The sequence below is a fragment of the Sapajus apella genome, unplaced genomic scaffold, assembly GCF_009761245.1.
Source record: "Sapajus apella isolate SASKATOON/1434 unplaced genomic scaffold, GSC_monkey_1.0 scaffold27, whole genome shotgun sequence".
Lineage (NCBI taxonomy): Eukaryota > Metazoa > Chordata > Mammalia > Primates > Cebidae > Sapajus > Sapajus apella.
In genome coordinates, this window is record NW_022436967.1 from 8,993,050 (window position 1) to 9,001,663 (window position 8,614).

Consider the following 8,614-nt stretch of genomic DNA (forward strand, 5'->3'; position numbering starts at 1 on the left):
ACATGCTGGACCTGGTTCAAAGTGCTCTTATTCATCTTTGCTCATAGAGCTTTTACAGTACCCATATGAATTCAGTGCTAGTGTTATTAATATTTCCCTTTACTGATGAAGATCTGAAGGGCAGAGGAATTATGAAACTTACCTGAAGTCACATAACTTGTGAGTGTGGTGGAGCCAGGATTCCAACTGTGCAGTCTCCTAGGGAACTATGCATGGAACTAGAAAATAAGTTGACGAGTTATCACTTATTTCTAATAGAATAACGAAAATTAAAGAGGTGGATGTCATTGCATGTTTCTGAAGAAGTAGAAAAGATGATAACCTAGACCAATTAAACTGGTTCAGCCATTCTGCAACGTCATATTGGAAATTTTAGAAAAGTTATAAATGTGTATTCTGTGACCTAGTGCTGGCACTCTAAAGTTCATAAACAGATCTTCCATGGTATTTATCATGCTGCTGTAGAGGGGTGCAGAAAGTTGAAGAAAGCCTGGCTAAACCTAATGTAATGATGAACACAATGAAATAAATTCTGTTAAAAGCAATAAACTGGAGAGACATCCAGCAATAATAAGCATACCTCAAATTCATAGTGTTGAGTAAGCAGAGTAGGAAACAGAATAAGTCATTCTTTAGTTAGCTTAAAGTACTTATAGACACATAGATATTGAAGGGATTTGTAAATATTTGAGGGTGTACTTCAAATATCTCAGAGAGGGTGAAGGAATGGAAATGGAGATGAAGGAAGGAGGTAAAAGTAAAATAAAACAAGAGAATGGATTTTCACAGATTGAGAACATAAGCTGTGGACCAAAAATGTGATGAGCTCTATTTTGTACGTGAAGAATAAATAAACAATCAATCAATTGATCAACGAAACTAGATTAATTTTAGTAAGAATTAAATAGAAAATAAGTACCTATTTTTCCCTCCAATTTTACTGTGAATTTACTGTTTATTTGTCATAATTATTTTTGCCTGCAGTTGCACTTCCATATTTTTAATCCATCCTAAAAAGCTGAGAGGGTTAACCAAATAACTAGAAATAATTTACAGAGAAAGTGTAATTGAAATATATATAAAAAACCATGCTGCATTACTCTGAACATTTTTATGGCAACGTACATTCTCTTCATTCAAAAACCATCTTTTAATATTTTAATTAGGATACTGTGTTATGTGAAAGGAACATCCGATTTTAGAAATGCAAATGAGGGTATGCTATGAAACAAAGAAGAAGAATAAAAAGGTAATATGTAGTTAAGCAACCAGCTATGAAGGGAAAGAATGCAGAGATAAATCAAGGGAATAACCTGATTTTTGAAATGAAAATTGTACTCTCATTTTTCAAATTTAGCAATTGGACAAGATTAATGATAGTTTCAGTATATTTTTTTACTTACAAATGCAATAATTATCTTTGTCTAATAAACTTGATATCAATCAACTGGCATGTATTGATTGACAGTAATTAGACCCCTAAAGCACTTCCAGCCAGTCGAGTAGGTGAAAACACTGTTCTCAGTTACTGTCTCCACTTCCCTCTTTCTCCCATTTTCCCTTTTTGCTCATTGCTACAAAATAAAAAAAGACTTTCTTTGCAGCTATATGAAATATAGCTTGTTTGTGCAGTTTTCCCATTTTAAACATGATGGAATTAAGTCTCTCAAGGATTAAGGAACTTGGCCAGTGACTGATGTGGGACTGAAATCAGATCTACAGTCAAAGCCCATAAGCTCAACAACTAGACCACACTGCCTTGGGACCCTGGGCTTGGGACTTCCTTCTTCCTAGGGGATAATTTGGATCACATTTTTTTTTTCAAAATTAATGTTTTATTGCTTCTTTGTTAACAAGAAAATAAATCTAGCTAGAAGAAAAACTTCAAGAGAGCCATGAGCCTTTCCTCAATCAGGAGAATAACTGTGAGAACACATTTTTTTCGGGACAGGAATCTTATGGAACAGTGAAGACAGAAGAAGAAGAAGATAGAGGCACTGTGGAGCCATAGAGGTAACAAAGCTGGTAAATAGAGAGCTAGGTAGCCCAGGACAGAAAATGTGTCCCAGAATGGGCTCATATTGCCCACAAGTGCTGGCCCCACAGTTCCTGATATCTGGAGATCTGTGGCTGTGTTTACTCATCAACGAAAGTTTTCACAGCCAACCCTATGTCCACTATCCAGGTCTCATTGACTAAGGAGGACAAAAAAAAATACTACAACATAATAATTAAAACATACTTTGCAAATTGAAAACAGATGGACCCAAATAAGGCATGAAAGAACCACACATTTAACAAGAGAACTATTTATCATCCTATGCTTCAGGTTCAAATTCTGAGTTGTTTTCTCTCAGGTCTACTGCTAAAATCCATGGTTAAACTTTATATTGCATTTTGGACTAGGCAATAAGAAACAACTGACTTACAAAGAAACTACTTGTAAATATGATAAAGTCTTATGTGCAATACACGGTTTGTGATTAAACTGAATAGTATAGTAAGTTATATCTGCTCTTTAGGGTCATATAGAACTTGTCAAATTACAGAGCCTTGAGAACTCATATTATTTATTTGTGAAATAATATTAACTATATATATATATTTCATAGAATATTTTCAAGGTGAATTTACATGTTGCGAATAAATAAAGCGCTTTTCACAATACTTGGTCCAACTATAGCAAATGGCCAGTAAGCATTACTATTAATAGCAGTAGCAGTAGTGCTAATAGCATTGTATTAAGTATATAAAGTAAGGGGAAAAAAAATCACAATCACATGGTGTATGATCTGATTCAAAGTTTTTTCATCAATAGTAAGACAGAAGATATGTGTTAAAACAAATCGATTTAATTCACATGGCCTTGTCATTGAAGTCCTTAGAATGAAGGAGTTCCACAAGGGAGAAAGTCCAGAAAGAAGACTGAGTACATTTTGGTGATTGCTCAAAGCTTGAAAGGAAAGTTTCTTTTAGAAAGAAGGTTTTAAACTGAGGAAATAAAAAACAAATCACAGCTAGATGAGAAGGACTGAGAAATAAAAAAAAAAAGGACCAGTGGTTTTTAAAGTAGCTGGTGATTTTATAAGTAACTTATATAGAACATTTTTGTAAGAGGGATACAAGTTAGGAATTTTAAAATATTAGGTTTCAGGAATATTTTATACTATTAAACTAGACAATAAAAAAGGTGTTGTCTTTGCCATGTGCACTATCAGCTGGATAGAACATGCAGGGCAAACTCTGAAAGAAGATCATTTAGTGTGTGTACTAGTCAGGGTTCTCTAGAGAGACAGAACTAATAGGATAGATGTGTGTATAGAGGGGAGTTTTAATGCATATTGACTCGCAGATTCACAAGATGAAGTCCCACAACAGGCTGTCTGCAAGCTGAGGAGCAAGGAAGCCAGTCTGAGTCCCAAAACCTCAGAAGTAGAAAAGCCAACAGTGCAGTCTTCAGTCTGTGGGAAAGGTCCAGGAGCCCCTAGCAAATCACTGGGGTAAGTCTAAGAGTCCAAAAGCTGAGGAACTTAATGTCCAATATTTGAAGGCAGGACGCATCCAGCACAGGACAAAGGTGAAGCCTGGAAGACTTCACCAATCTAGTCTTGCCATGTTCCTTTGCCTGCTTTTATCCTAGCTTCACTGGCAGCTGATTAGTTTGTGCCCATCCAAACTGAGGGTGGGTCATCTCTCCCAGCCCACTGACTCAAGTGTTAATCTCCTTTGGCAGCACCCTCACAGACACACCCAGGAACAATACTTTGCATCATTCAGTTTGATCAAGTTGACACTCAACCATCACAGTACAGTTTATAGAATATTAACTTTCCTTAGATGTTAACTCATTACAATAGAATTTGTAGTAATAAAAACTGAAAAGAATCAATGTTTCGCAATAGAGAAATGAACAGATGAATTAGAGTATATCTAACATCAGCCATTCATGCCATTTTGTTACAATTAATGGCATGGGGCATTTCCAATAACAATATAACATAAAATGAAAAATTCAAATACACATAGGGGTGTATGTGTGTGTATGTGTGTGCGCGCATGTGCGTGTGTATATATTCCACAGTGTCCAGCACTTCATACATTTAAATGTTAGATTCAATGCATGCATGTACGATCATGCACATGCAATCCAAAAAAGTGGCAAAAATATATTAAAATGTTGTCCATGTGTTTTAAAATTATGGACAAATGTTTTGTTCTATACATTTGTAAACATTTTCCAAGTTTCTAAATCCATGCCTTACTTTTATAATGTCAAAAAAAGAGTATTAAAAAAATAATTAAGTTCTACATATACAGTATGATGCCACTGGAAATGGCTATATGGAAATTATGAAACAAGAGCAGTGGCTCATCCCTGTAATACCAACACTTTGGGAGGCCAAGCCAGGAGAATTGCCATCATGGAGTTTGAGGCTGCAGTGAGCTATTATCAAGCCACTGAACTCCAGCCTGGGTGACAGAAAGAGACATACTATCTCAAAGAAAAAAGAAATTATGTTTTTCAAATATCTGCTACTGTGACTAACACTGAACAATATTGGGCAAAAACAGTTCTTTACAGACAATATGACCAAGAGCTCAAAATCCCCTGTACTAAGCAACACTTAAATGCCTTACATAGTCAGTACAAGGGTAGCTTTTTAAAGCAAAGATGTAGGGTGTTTGCCTGAAAAGCAGATCCCATATGTAAGTGAGGTGTTTAGCCTCACCACTGTTGTGAATGTAATATAGATGAAAGTTGCTCCCGGCTGGGTGCTGTGGCTCACACCTGTAATCCCAGAACTTTGGGAGGCCGAGGTGGGTGGATCACCTGAGGTCAGGAGTTCAAGATCAGCCTGGCCAACATAGTGAAACCCCATCTCTACTAAAAATAAAATTAGCCAGATGTGGTGGCGGATGCCTGTAATCCCAACTACTCAAGAGTCTGAGGCAGGAGAATCGCTGGAACCCAGGAGGCAAAGGTTGCAGTGAGTCAAGATTGTACCATTGCACTCCAGCCTGAGCAACAAGAGGGAAACTCTGTCTCAAAAAAAAACAAAAAAAAAAAACAAGAAAGAAAAGTTGCTTCCCATTACTCAGCATACTTTTCCACACACTGCCCACTTACACATGACAATCAGCAAAGCCCTTTATATGATGGAGGTACAGAGATGCATATTCTGTCTATATTATTGAAACCACCACTATAATACTCCCAAAGTAACAATTTGTATCTCAATCCTATTAATTTTTACTTCAACTATTTAGCTTTATTTGTATCTTCCACATTGAAAGAGAAAATAAATTACTCTAGGCTCGAATTATATCACAATAGGAACAATTAAATATCTTATAAGCTCAGCCTTCTCTGGTGAGTTATAAACAAGTTCCTCTTTCTGAGAAGAAAATTAAATTCTTATTGCATCTAGAAACTCTTGCTAAAATATTTTATTGCTGCTGTTAGAAGATTTAGAATAATGAAGGCAGTGGTAAAGTAAATATACTATCTCCATTTACCATCTCTTTAATTGTTGAATTGTCCATTTTAGCACTAGTTTCATAGTTTATTTAATGTGAATTAATGAAACAGAAGCTGAGGGTACCGTGTGCTATTGGAGCCATACAACCCAAAAAGCAACTAAGAAAATATGTGATCATCTCAAATAAACCACACTTATTTTTAATTTCATAGCAGACATGTTTATAAGATTCAGCATATGTGCAACTCTAACTATCATGGGAGAAGCAGTAGAAGTTGCTTTAGACTGAGTAATACAGGAAAATAGAAAACAGCAAATGTAGAGGATAACTAGCTAAAGAATTACTGGGTATATGAATTACATATCTCCCTGTTTTTTCTCCTATTAATTGAAATTTTACTGAATTTGAAGACAAATTAGAATGCTTCATTCAATTTCACTGAAAATATGCCATTTTCAATACCAATATCCATTCAGATTAACTCATTCAAATTGTGTGTAACATCCACTTTGTGGAATGCATTTACACTAAGACCGTCAATGGCAATAGCTTCTGACCCAATAGCCTAACTCTTCGGTGAAAAGAACCTCCAGTATTTTTAGCAGTCACTTTATCCTAATAGAAAGCATTAATGTCTTTCCCAGTTTAGAGGAAAAATATTTTCTAATAAATCAAAGCAAAAGAATATTAATAGTTATTTGTGAGCATTTGTGTTTCCTGGTAGCAATGTGGCCCTAAGTAATTCTTCAATTGCATCACAAGTGGAAGAAATATATTCGATAGAGAGATAAGTAAGTAGATAGGGAGATAGATAGATAGACTGATGATAGATGATAGATAGATAGATAAATAAATTCCCCTTTGTTTGCTGGAAAATAAATTATAAATTCATAGAGCCTAAGTAGACTCACTGATAAAATTTAGTAAATATTTAACGTTCATCTTTTTCATGCAAGTTACAGCCTGGAATACAAAGATGAGTAACTCACCATGCTTGGCATCTCAATTTTATACTTGGTGGGGGGAAATGAGGTAATCAACATAAAATTGATCACATTTCCAAAAACATTAATCATGGGTGATGATATATCGGGGAAAATTTTTACAAAAAATTCACATGACCAAGAGTCTATAATATTGAAATATGTCTATATTATTGAAACCACCACTACAATATTTCCAAAGTAACAATGTGTAACTCAATCCTATTAAATTTACTTCAATTATTTAGCTTTATGTGTATCTTCCAGATTGATATGGACTCTCTCTCTCTCTCTCTCTCTCTCTCTATATATATATATATATATATATATATATATAGAGAGAGAGAGAGAGAGAGTATGTATACAGTATATATATAGTATATTTCATATATATTCTATTGAATGGATACCAATATCCATTCAAATTAATACATTCAAATTGTGTGTAACATCCGCTTGGTGGAATGTATTCACACTAAGGCTGTCAGTGGCAGTGTATATATAGTTATATATATGTATATAATTATGACACTGAAAAAAGTTCTAATGAAGTAATGGCATTTGAAGTGGACCCCAAAGGTAGATAGAGTAGCAGAGGGATTGCACCTTGAGAAGACTAATCAGCAGTGGGGTACTGTTGACAAATAAAGAAGATAGGAGAAATAACCCTGAGAATTACATTTGGAAGGACTTTTCAAATAGTTAAGGAATTAAGAGGCTCTGCATTAGAGGAAATGGTCTAAAGATGGAAATGTAAGAATAAAGTATTGACATATTATAAAAATGGAATTTGCATTGTTAAATACAAAAAAATAAAGGAGGGATAATCATCAAGTTCAAAAATCTAGATCCATTTAATGAAATAAAAAAGTCTAGAGGACATAAATGTTTTGGGAAATATTGAGGTATAAAAATGAATGGGCTTGTTTTTTAACCTGCCAAATTTCAGTTCCTTGTAGATATCCAAGGCTGAGTGTCAAGGAGACTGAAATGCTAATCTAGGATAAACTTTCAGGATTCATTCATACTTAGAACACGGAAATAGATGAAATTTCTGAGAAAGAAAGTCCCACAGAAAAAGTAGTTTTAAAGAGAGAAGAAAGGTATTTGAAAAGTAAATCTAAGGAACAATATCTATTAAAGGATATTAAACTATGATAATGTAAATCAATGTGATTCCCATTTTTGCTGTCCAGCACTTACCAATAAAATTGTAGTTTTATTGATATTCAACTCAGTGTGAGACAATTCAATGAGGTTTACAGTTTTATTGAGAATTTTTATAGCCTGTGGAATGTCCCTCATGTGATGAAAAATATTGGAATAAAATTTTGTGTTACTAATGGGGTAACTTTTATTTTCTTCTAACTAGATACCAATAAATAAATTCTAGCACTTATGTAGCATATTTTGGAAACATAAAAACTTGAGAGTACCAAGCAAATTTTTGTACATCAGGCAAATTCTTATCCAAATGACAGTAATTTTTTTGATCTGATAAGCTATTCTTCATTCTTGTTTTCTTAAGATAGGCCTAATTTTGTTTCCTATATCATAGCCCAAGCAAAGTGGAGCTGGGTAATTGCATTCGTCTCATGAACAAAAGAATCGACAAAGTTCACCCTCCTGTCGCATCAATAACGTCAAAACACTAATATATAAGTAATAGCGGTAATGAATAACAACAACAACAATAATAAGATAAGCCAGGATGCCTTCAAACGCACAGCCTGCAGTGGCAGTAAAATTCTTCCTTGAATTTTCCTCTCCAGTAAGATGTCTGTGTACATACTAAAGCCGGTTCTCTCACTTACCATGCGGTCTGCTACTTTTCTCCTCCCTCTATCCTGTTAAGTCATCACATCTCAACAATGGGGATGGCCTTAATCCTCCCCTGCTTTTAATTCACTTGCAGACTGTTCCTCCTTTATTTTCAGGCTACGGGGTGTTAGGAGTGTCCGAAAAGTGGTAAGAAGAAACCCCCATTCCCACTCTTATTATCTAAGCAACAAAATACTGCAGCCTGTATTTTTTTTTTTTTTTTTTTTTTTTTTTTTTTTTTTTTTTTCCCCTGCCAGTGTTGTTACGCTCCTAACACCCAGTCGCCAACCTCCCCCCCCCCCCAACCCCCCCCCCCCCGGTTCGAGACA

General features: G+C 35.0%; 1 long non-coding RNA gene across 1 annotated transcript in view; it reads left to right on the forward strand.

Moving 5' to 3' along the window:
- Positions 1 to 4,505: 4,505 nt before the first annotated feature.
- Positions 4,506 to 8,614, forward strand: part of LOC116560773 — an 11,357-nt gene continuing 7,248 nt past the window's right edge. Inside the window, exon 1 of the long non-coding RNA XR_004273131.1 lies at positions 4,506 to 4,517. This is a non-coding gene — a long non-coding RNA (uncharacterized LOC116560773). The remainder of the gene's footprint in view (positions 4,518 to 8,614) is intronic.